The sequence below is a fragment of the Orbicella faveolata genome, unplaced genomic scaffold (genome assembly GCF_042242905.1).
Source record: "Orbicella faveolata isolate gen_17 unplaced genomic scaffold, um_ofav_v1 contig_26, whole genome shotgun sequence".
Taxonomy (NCBI): Eukaryota; Metazoa; Cnidaria; class Anthozoa; order Scleractinia; family Merulinidae; genus Orbicella; species Orbicella faveolata.
Genome location: NW_028301554.1, coordinates 21421923 through 21431911, shown reverse-complemented (window position 1 = coordinate 21431911; position 9989 = coordinate 21421923). Strand labels below are relative to the sequence as shown.

At 40.1% G+C, this 9989-nt stretch overlaps 1 pseudogene; it reads right to left on the bottom strand.

Annotated features, from left to right (window-relative positions):
- Positions 1-6680: 6680 nt before the first annotated feature.
- Positions 6681-8882, bottom strand: LOC149108515 (52 kDa repressor of the inhibitor of the protein kinase-like; annotated as a pseudogene).
- Positions 8883-9989: the final 1107 nt, after the last annotated feature.

Genomic DNA, 9989 nt, shown 5'->3' with positions numbered 1-9989 from the left:
TTTTCCTCTTAGTTTGTATTAACTCGTCTTATGTTTATCTTTAGGAATTTACCTTCCTCCTATGGAAAGTCAAATAAATTTACTGGTCAGGACTAATTGAATCTCGCCTTAAGTTGTGTCTGAAGTCGGCCCTCTGCCTCTTCATCGTAAATTCCAAAATGAGTTAGTTGGTACGGCGAACGCGACGACAGTCCCTGCCGCTCGCTCAAGTTCACGAAAGAAAACGTCGAACTCTCTTCAAGAAGGAGCCATGCAAGAAGCTTTGCACGCCCTAGGAAAGTCGCGTGCGGGATATGTTTCGGCTATGTCTAAAGCCTGCTCACAAATTGACGCTCTCCTCGTCGACCACGCGAATCTAGCGAAAGTTAAGTCCGTTCAGGCAACTCTGGACAAAGCGTGGAGTAATTTCCAGGAAAATGCTCCACGATATAGAAGTCTCCTGGACGAAGATAGCATCGAAATTCATGAGGTTGATACGCAATACGTTACTCAGGAAACGAGAAAACTTCAGTACGACCCGAAGATCGAGGAATATACAGTCGCCGCCGCCACACATTTTAACGAACAAGTATCTCAGGACTTTGACAATTTTGGTATGGTATCGCCAACAAGATCTCTGCGCTCCGCAAGCAATCGTGCTTCTTCAAGGCTTAGTGAGGCAAGCGCAAGACTTCGCGACACAAGAACGGCAGCGGCCAAGGCTGCGCTAGCTGCGAAACAAACTGAACAAAAACGATCCATCGAGATAGAAGTGAAACGTTTAGAAATGGCTTGCGACAAACGTTACTGGTCAAAATACGATGCCCTTATCACTATACCCGATGCAGAGATTTAAAAAGGAGCCTTTCTCTCTTAAAAAACATACAGAGCGGGAAAACACTTAAGCCCAATGCCACCAAACATCCTAAAAGACGTACCTTTGACAAAGCCGATGATATTGTTTTCGAAACTTTCTCTGAGATTCAAGTTTGGATTGTGCGGTCCAAATTAAAACTCCATTTAGCATTGAGTACTTTAAAGAAATGCTGTTCCTTCTTACATGTTTTTATCATTTAAAACTAGAATTGTTTTTCCGAATTTGAATTTCAAATTTTTCGGTCGTTTGCTTAGAGTCAGTTTCAATCTTAAGAGAGATAAAACCTTTCGCGCTTTGGAGATTGAAATTCTGAAGCCACATGACCAAAGAACCTAAATGCAGACAATAAAATAGCATGCTTAAATCTACATGAAAGGTCAGAACTTTGAACCGTTATGAAACACTCACCTAACGATTTACGAAGCTCTCATGTCCATACCATAGGTTTAGAGTTTACTTCAGTTTGGAGAAGATTCGAAGGCCACACACCGTCAAAGGAACCTGTCTTGGGCCATGAATTAAACGATTGTTTGCGAGGTAGTCAGTATGAATATATTAATTTGTTAGTGACAGTAATGCACGCAAAAATGGTCAAGAATTGCATTGACAACCAATCAGCTCGCTCTAATCCGCTTCTATTGTTATTTACTTCCGGAAATTTTGAACATCTTGCTTGTTTGACGCACAAGGCAAGGTTGCAGATTACTGATCCACCTGTTCTATTACTTTTAATTAAGCTGGAATCACAGTCCTTTGATGTAAACAACGGATGAATAAAATCACGAATTGTCTTTAGTAATTAGAGGGTTGAAAGTTTCATCCATGAAATTATGGAAGTCTAAAATCAATTACGGATGAAAACGGAAGGCTCACTTTGACACCTCAAAATAGTCGCATTGTTAATTTTATTACATTTGACTGTTTAAATTGATAAATTCGATGTCATTTGCATTTATACTCAGTTTGATTTGAGAGGGGTGGGGGGTGGGGTGGGGCATTAATAGTTTCCCATTAGTTTTAAGTTCTTAGTGCTACGAATAGCTAGTTTGCGCGACCAGTCCTGAGGGTCTTGAACACTCAATACTGAAGCGAATTTACCATCGCGTAAAATGCCCATTGCAAGATCTCGCGATATCTATTTATTGTTGCTAGCGAAATATCTTAGGTCTGTCATTAGTGCGTATTACTGTAGCCTGCATGAACGGTGCGAATTAGTTGATATAAGTTGACATAAACGCGCTACCTTGAACAGGGAACAGAAGTTTGCTCATTAGTTAAAAGGGCGGCTATTCATTTTTCACTTTCGTTTAGGTTATTTTCACATCTTAACGTGAATTTACCGCTTTATAAACCACACTACTAACTGGGATAAAAGACTGTAAGGGTTTTCCACTGAATTTTACAGAAGAAACTGTCCAACGTTTGTCCTTAATCTATTCAGAGCTGCTTGGAATTCAATTTTACACGAATTTATCGATTTGCTATACCTAAATACTCATGATTTCAGTATTCAAAGACGGCATTTGTTGTGAGTGGACAAAGTAAATTAAAGCCAATTTATATTTAATATAAATTTACGTTAATGTGACAACCATGAAGGAAGATCAGAGAAGTAACAAGTATATAGATCTGTCACGCAATATGCCCCAAGAATAACCCTTGCGTTACATTCATGGGTCATGACATGCTATTCTATACTGGCCAATCACACTGTCCCTTTCCATTATGTCAATCAAGACCATGCGGTTTCATCTACACATCAGTAGTTTTACTACAAATTCTCTGATCTCCCGAAAGGGTTGTCACAAACAATTCCCACCCACCCAACCCTCTTTAGTTCTCTTTAAGGATACTACTTGTTGACATCTTGGAATACTGTAACCGAAACAGTAATTCTCCACACAATAGTACTGCTATGTAGAGGGTTGTTCTTAGTTTCAAACTCTAAGCAACATGTCTGCTTATATAGACATTGTTATCATTGTTACTATTTTGTACTTTAACTCAAGCTTAGAGCTGTTGAACTTAAGCAGCATGCCTGCTTATTGAGACATTGTTACAATTGTTAATATTTTTTCTATGTTAACTCAAGCCAAGAGCTGTTGGACTTAAGCAGCATGCCTGCTTATTGAGACATTTTTGTAGTAGTAAACATTTTGTATGCTATCTCAGGCTAAGAGTTGTTGGACTTATGAAACACCTTGACACATTCTTATAATAGCATTGTTATCCTTAGTGTCAACCTGGCATAGGTTAACTGAAGCATTATTTCATTCGTTTACTGATTTTCCAAAGATCATTATGCCTAAGTGTTGATTTTCTAAAAGTCAATAAACCACGGGAAGGGATGAAGTGCTCCGTACAATTCGCCCTTTTGCCCCATAGCCTCACAGGGTCAGCTTTCCCGGTAGAGTGGGACCCCAGTGTTACTGTTGTTGGTTGTTGTTGATTGTTTCCAGGGGGCCTGGGGATTAGGACCCCAGTTCCCTGGGAACCAGGGCATGTGGTTCTGTTTGTTCCCAAGGGTCCTGGAAATTAGGACCCCAGTTGCTTAGGAACCAGGGCATGTGGTTCTTTTGTTCCCAAGGGTCCTGGAGATCAGGACCCCAGTTTCTTGGGAACCAGGTTGATTATGTTGTAGGGCCTCCTGAAAGGACGGAGAGGATTACAACCTCTCGTTGCCAACCAACTGACCTGTGATACCCTGCATGATTGCTATTGGCAACTCGAGCACCTCATCCCTTACCCCTTTTCTCCCATTGAACTTGTTGTCTTGTGTTGATTTCATGGGTTGGGAGCATTAATTCAAATTTAAAGGAGCTGCCTGTGTGACACCCAAGAATAACATATTGAAACAGACCAATGTTTTCAAGTTCGTTGTTCGCCCTAAATCATAACTATTCGTATTTATTTTTGGTTTAACACTATTTCTTGTTAACATTTTGAGAAAACTAATTTTGTGCTTCAGAAAGATGACCTAAAATTGCTAAAACATAGCTACCTTAAACTACAACTGTAAAATAGTTGCTCTAAGACTATTTGACGACTAAAAATAATTCTGCCGCGGACTGTTTATGCCGTTGTTTGACAAGGCGAGTCTACTGTTCTCGATTTGTAGAAATATCCAGGTATCGGTTTATCGCACCATCCCGGCCGACGGAGGAAAAAATTAGGTCCGCAATGCGCACATTTGTGGCTTACGAAATCGAACTGCTTCGATGGGAAGCTGACAAATTATTAGTATCTGGTCTCTTATCGAGTCTCTGTTAGTAGAGCTTATATGTTATTACGGTTAGATAGTTTTTCACATTGTTCCTGTCAATCAATAAGACGAGATAGCTAACAAATCCTCATTTTCAAGATGAGAGTTACTGGCCAATCTTTGTTTTGACAACAAAAGTTGAACATGTAGCCTCACTTTGAAAGTGAGGATTTTAGGATCTAAAAAAATTCAGCATCATCTCCCATAGTGGCCTGATAGATTCAGTCATGGTTTTGTTTACGCAACCAAGTGGAATTGAGTTCTTAAGTTTGTAGGTTGATTGGATAAATTAATGTAATAAATTAATTCCTGCCCTGTTAAGTTATATAATACCTCCAGCCTGAAAAAATGTGCACCTTTTAGTTTAGTCAACTATAGCGAGTAGCCTCTAGCTTGAAAGGATTTTTTGACTCATAATTTGACTTAGCCAGCAATACCACTGTACCATGCGTTCCCCGTCTGCAAAAGTGACATGATCGGCACCAGAGTCTTTTAAAAAATGGCGGACGAAGCGAACTTTCAACCTCTAGCTTGAAAGTAAAATTTCCCTAGCAAGAAGAGAGCTAAATAATCTGAGGAGTGATATGTATTCCATGAAGAAAATGTTTGCTCAGAAGTTCAAAGAGATTAAAGAAATGGTCGAGAGGGGTGAGGTTAGAAGACGAAGTCGAGGGAAACATCGTAATTCGAAGGTTAAACAAAGCTAACAGTTCCCAAGGGTCTAGTAATCGAGTCTTTTGTTATATAGCTGGAGTTAAGTGTAAAGTAATTAAGGCAAAGAGAAGTCAAAGTAACCTGTGGTTAGTGTGAAAGCAGACGACAATTGTTTATGTGTATGTGGCCGCCGGGCGACACTTAGATTTGACACTTTCCACGGTTTCTGACGCCTTCTTGCTTGGGGGGCAAACACAGCAACAATTGTAGTAAATGTTTGGGAAAAGTTAAAACTTCGATACCTAGTAAATTGAGAGTGATTGAGAGTATTTTATGAATTACAAGAAAAAGATACCCAGCTGAGCAGAAGTTTTTTTGGTCAAATTTGAAGAACACAGATTTGCTGTGCGGCGAGGAATTGCACTTAATCGTTTGTGGTTTTACGAGTAGAGCCCGTGTTTTACGGGAAGCTGAAATGAAACACACGACTGACCAGGTTAAATTATCATTCCACCGACAAAATTCAATGTCACTAACAATCAGTTTTGGAATTATCAAATTATGTCGGTGAAAGTTTTCAAATTTCCTATTTCTTTTAAATGTTGGGAAAAAAGAAAAGGGACAATGCTGCCTCGAGTCACATGCAGCCCCTCCTAACTGGTATGGTGACTGAAATTCAATTAACTGGTATACATAATTACTACAGCTTATTACAGTTCAAAATATGAACCGTTGCATGTTGTTAATTATAACTCATGTAATGCTCTTTTGCTGATTATTCGATCCGGCATGATTTTAAAAGATTCTGATACGGTACCCATTAGCAGCCGGTAATGTAAGTTCTGTCACCTGACGCGGCGTAATTAGAACTGACATCAGATCGAAATCGTACACCTGTCCTTGATTAAATAATTCAAGAAGTCATCTTTAGCTCAGCTTACAACCTACATATGTACATATGAAATGTTCTGCTGCGATAAGCACCGGTCGATATCTTTGCATTGACCAGTTCCTAGGATTCATTGTCGTTATAATACTAACTACCATACGACAATAGTAACCGTTAAAGATATTGTGGAAAACGTGATTGCAACGGAAAAATTGCGTTCACAATGAATCATCGAACATCGCCTCAAGATGACTTGATTCTCCAAACTAGCTCTTCTGTGGCGGATGATGCATATTCACTTGGTAGCACATTCACTCTACAAGACCGTGTGGAGGCGATTGAACAGTCTAGCGAAGAATTTTACGGCAAATGGTGAGTATAAGATCGGCGCTGTACGAAGAGAAAAATATTCCCACACAGTAGAGGAGAACAGGGTTTCTCGTGCTCAAACGTCTATAATATTTTTTGTTTGATAGCCACCCACCGTGATTAATATTAAATAATGAAAATTGATGTCCACTGTTATCACGAGCCCAAATCTTCGTCAGTTTTGACGCTCCTTTGGGTTTCCGACGAAGAAATTTGTTTTGATAGACATGTTTTTATTTTCTGTTTAAAATCTAACGTAAGGGATCGAAACTTCTTCTGCAAGCAAACTTATTTTAGTCGGCGGCGTCACTTACATTGTAAATTACTTTGCTGGCAATAAATTGGTCACAGTGCGTACGGAAAACAACTTTAATCAGGGGCGTAGCCAGCCTTTTTGCATAGAGGGGTTCCTAATGTATATTGCTTGCCCCATTGACAATTGAGCGCCGGAGGCACTCTTTACTAGGGGGGTCCGGGAGAATGCTCCCCCGGAAAACTTTTGAAATTTGGGTCTTCAGAAATGGCGTTTCCTTGATTCTGAGCACAAATTTCCAATAATTTTAGCGTTAAAGGTAGCTAGTATTTCTAAGAGGGGATGGTAAATCTCACTTCCTGAAGAGATGGACCTTAATAGAATTAAAAATGGATAATAAAATAGTTGTTTAACATATTACATACTTCATCAAATGCTGTAGACTTGTGATTTACCGTTCACTCAGCTAGGATATCAGAAAGAATGAGGCGCCGTGGATGCTTCCGTGCAAAAATGTTGATTGTTGTACCAATGTCAGTTTGCCTACCATAATAGATGTTCATTAGCGCAAGGCCAGACTCTCGCTCACTGGTCATGGTCGCCGTCAGATAAGTTTTCAGTCGCCGCAATGTGCTATACGATCGCTTACATTCTGCAGAGGTAATTGGCAACGTACATAAGATGCGCAACAACTTATGTACGTTTGGAAAGAATTCATGGTTGCATTCGTCTAATGCCTGAACTGCACTGCTGGGTAGGTCTTGATCCGCGTTTAGCCACTTGCGCCGCCAACGGAAAAGTTCCACATCAAAAACCTGGGGTGATGGTAGGTCATCTGCATAGTACTGCAAAGCAGCTTGTACAGGGTTTCCTTCTCGAGAAACTAGCAAGGAAGTAGGCACAGGAGGGAAGACTCCACAGCATCATTATTGGGGTCAAATTATGTGTCTATCTCAGAAATAAGATGATCCAACAGAGGAATTGTGAGCGCTATTTTGTAGTAATCCTTCGGTGTTCCTGCTTCGACATTGCTTCGGTGCTGTTGCCGACCAACAATGCGTGGCATAGATGGCTTGATGTTTGCTTTCCTTGCTGTGGTGGTAGCCATGCTGTACCAATCCGAGCAATATTTCTCGATGTCGGCTCTGATATCTTGTAGCTCACCTTTTAAATCTCTGATGTGGCTGTATGCTTCATAGACATCGATGTCTCGCTTTTGCAGCTTGATACTGAGTGGCTTCAGTATCGAAAGGCATTTCATCATCGTAATCTGGGGGATTATAAATTCAAAATTGGATACTGCATGTAACAGGCTGTTTGCCTTGCTTTTGCTGTCAGTGCCCCAATTCCAGGCAGTTTCCCCGAATTGATTCGCAAACAGTCGCTCATTTGACATACCTTCTAGTGCTCTTAGTATAGATGGCAAAAGCGCAAAGAAAACTTCATGCGCCTCATGCCTTTCAACCCACCGTGTTTGACACAAGCTGAGCAACGTTGTTTTGCTGGCCTCGAGGGTTTCTTTCTCAATTACGGCAAGCAAAAACTTGTCACGCTTCGGTGAATACCTAAAAAAATTGCAAACTTCATTGAATGTTCCAAGCATGTTTCTGATAAGGGGTTGATCACAGGAGTGAAGGATTGTAAGGTTTAAACAGTGAGCCCTGCAGTGTGTGTACACAGCCTTTGGAATTTTTTCCCGTATCAGTGCCTGTGTACCGTGCCTAGAGGATGATATATTAGACGCTCCAGCGTACCCTTGTCCCCGACAGTTTTTTTATGTCTAAGTTCCACTGTGGTAGGGTATCCAGTATCGAGCTAGCAATCGCCTCCCATCACTGTCAACAAAACGTAGGACAAGTGATAGCCAATTTATGCACCCGTATAATATTGTAACCTGCGATAGAGCATGTGATGCCTTTTTAAATAGATTTTCTTTTGTTTTTCTTCAAAAACGAAAATCTCGTCTCGCGGAATTTCGAAAGGGGGGTTCCGATACTTGTTTCCCCCTTGAAATAATATTCATTTTCATAACCCAAAAGGGGGGTTCCAGAACCCCTGGAACCCTCCCCTGGCTACGCCCCTGTTAATAATTCCATCCCACTCACTACACCTGCTAAAATACTCTTGAAATTAAAGCGGTTTGAGAAGAGCTACGACTTTTAAGTCATGAAGTTAACGTAACGGTTTTAGAATGGAAAATATGTTGAAAGGATTTTGTAATTTAATTCCTTAGTTTCCAAACAAAACAGGAGCTACGGTAAAAACATATTAATGTTTTTTTACACTGAAGCTCGATATGGACTTCGATATCAAAATCCGTTATTTTACAAAAGCAATGTATATGGTAATTTTTTCCACTTATTTGAATGTCATACCACAGGAAAATAAATCGTTTTACGAGTATTTCCTTTGTTCTCCCAAGTAGTGGCTAGCAATGCACACCGTATGCAAACAAAATTGTCAAACATCTTTTGTTCAAGTGTGCTTACCCTTTTATGATTAAAAGAGGTTGCAAGTGTCAACAAATCTCTAGATAATGGTACCTTATTACCTTTTTTTGCATGCCTTTTTCCCTGTTGGCAAAAAGCAGAATTTTCATGTTTATACTCTATAGGTCAAGTACGAAATGAGAGAAAAAGGAATTGAAAGAGAACAGGCGATGGATTCCGTTCGTCTCCAAAGATGTGTGTGATACCAAAGAAAATACTGCACTTTATCTACTGCAAGAATCGAATGGAATTACGAGCCACAGGTAAAAAAGCAAATGCTTCACGTCTCAAAGTTTCATTTCCTACGAACCTCTAACGTATATGTCGTTAAAGCTCTTTGTCGAATCTTCAGTGGGCCATGTTTTTATCTCCCTCCCTTCACCCCGCACCACACACCCCACATTCTCTTTTCGCGTAGTGCTTTGTAAAATAGGCCTGACGATGTACATTTAAGAGCTTCTTATTTCGTGTGTCAGTGCAAAGAATGGAGAAGAACACTGACAACCCGCTTAACACTATCTGAAAGAGAAAAAATGGCGAGGCCTCTTGGCTGCAGCTTGTGATTGCCGCTCGCTGTATATGCGTATCGATAAGTATTTTTTTTTTCAATTTACCCACCCTGAAAAGTTATTCTTATCAGTATCCGAACCAATAAAAATGTGCAATTAATTAATCTTTGTAGGCTACTTACATGTACAATGTACAAGAAGGCTTTCAGATCAATTTACTATTTAATTTAGGTTTGCAGATTCCTTAATCTCCTGAGTGATTCAGGGGTTGATTTAAGTGTTGTCCAAGATCTTTTCCACAACACTCCGTTACACATAGCTGCGACCAAGAATTACGTGTCGCTAGCAAAGTTTTTGATTGACAGTTATCCCAAGATGCTTTTAGCTACAAACGATCAGAGCGAACTTCCGGTGGAGACTGCAATAAGACACGGACAAGATGACGTGGCTGCTTTCTTTATAAGGAGAATAGATCACAGAAGGTTAGTACATTTATGTTTAGTATCATAACGCTTTTCAATAAAAGAGGACAAAATGTGCAACGATATTTGTCCTCAAACATGATCTGTTTCCGAGAAGCGAATTGTGACCTTCGAGGAACAGTACAGATATGTCCAATGACAAATATTCAAGCCAAGTGGAAGTTGCCATGTTTTATATGAAATAGGCTCGCAAAATGTCCTTGCAAAAGTTCACCCCTTTTGGAAG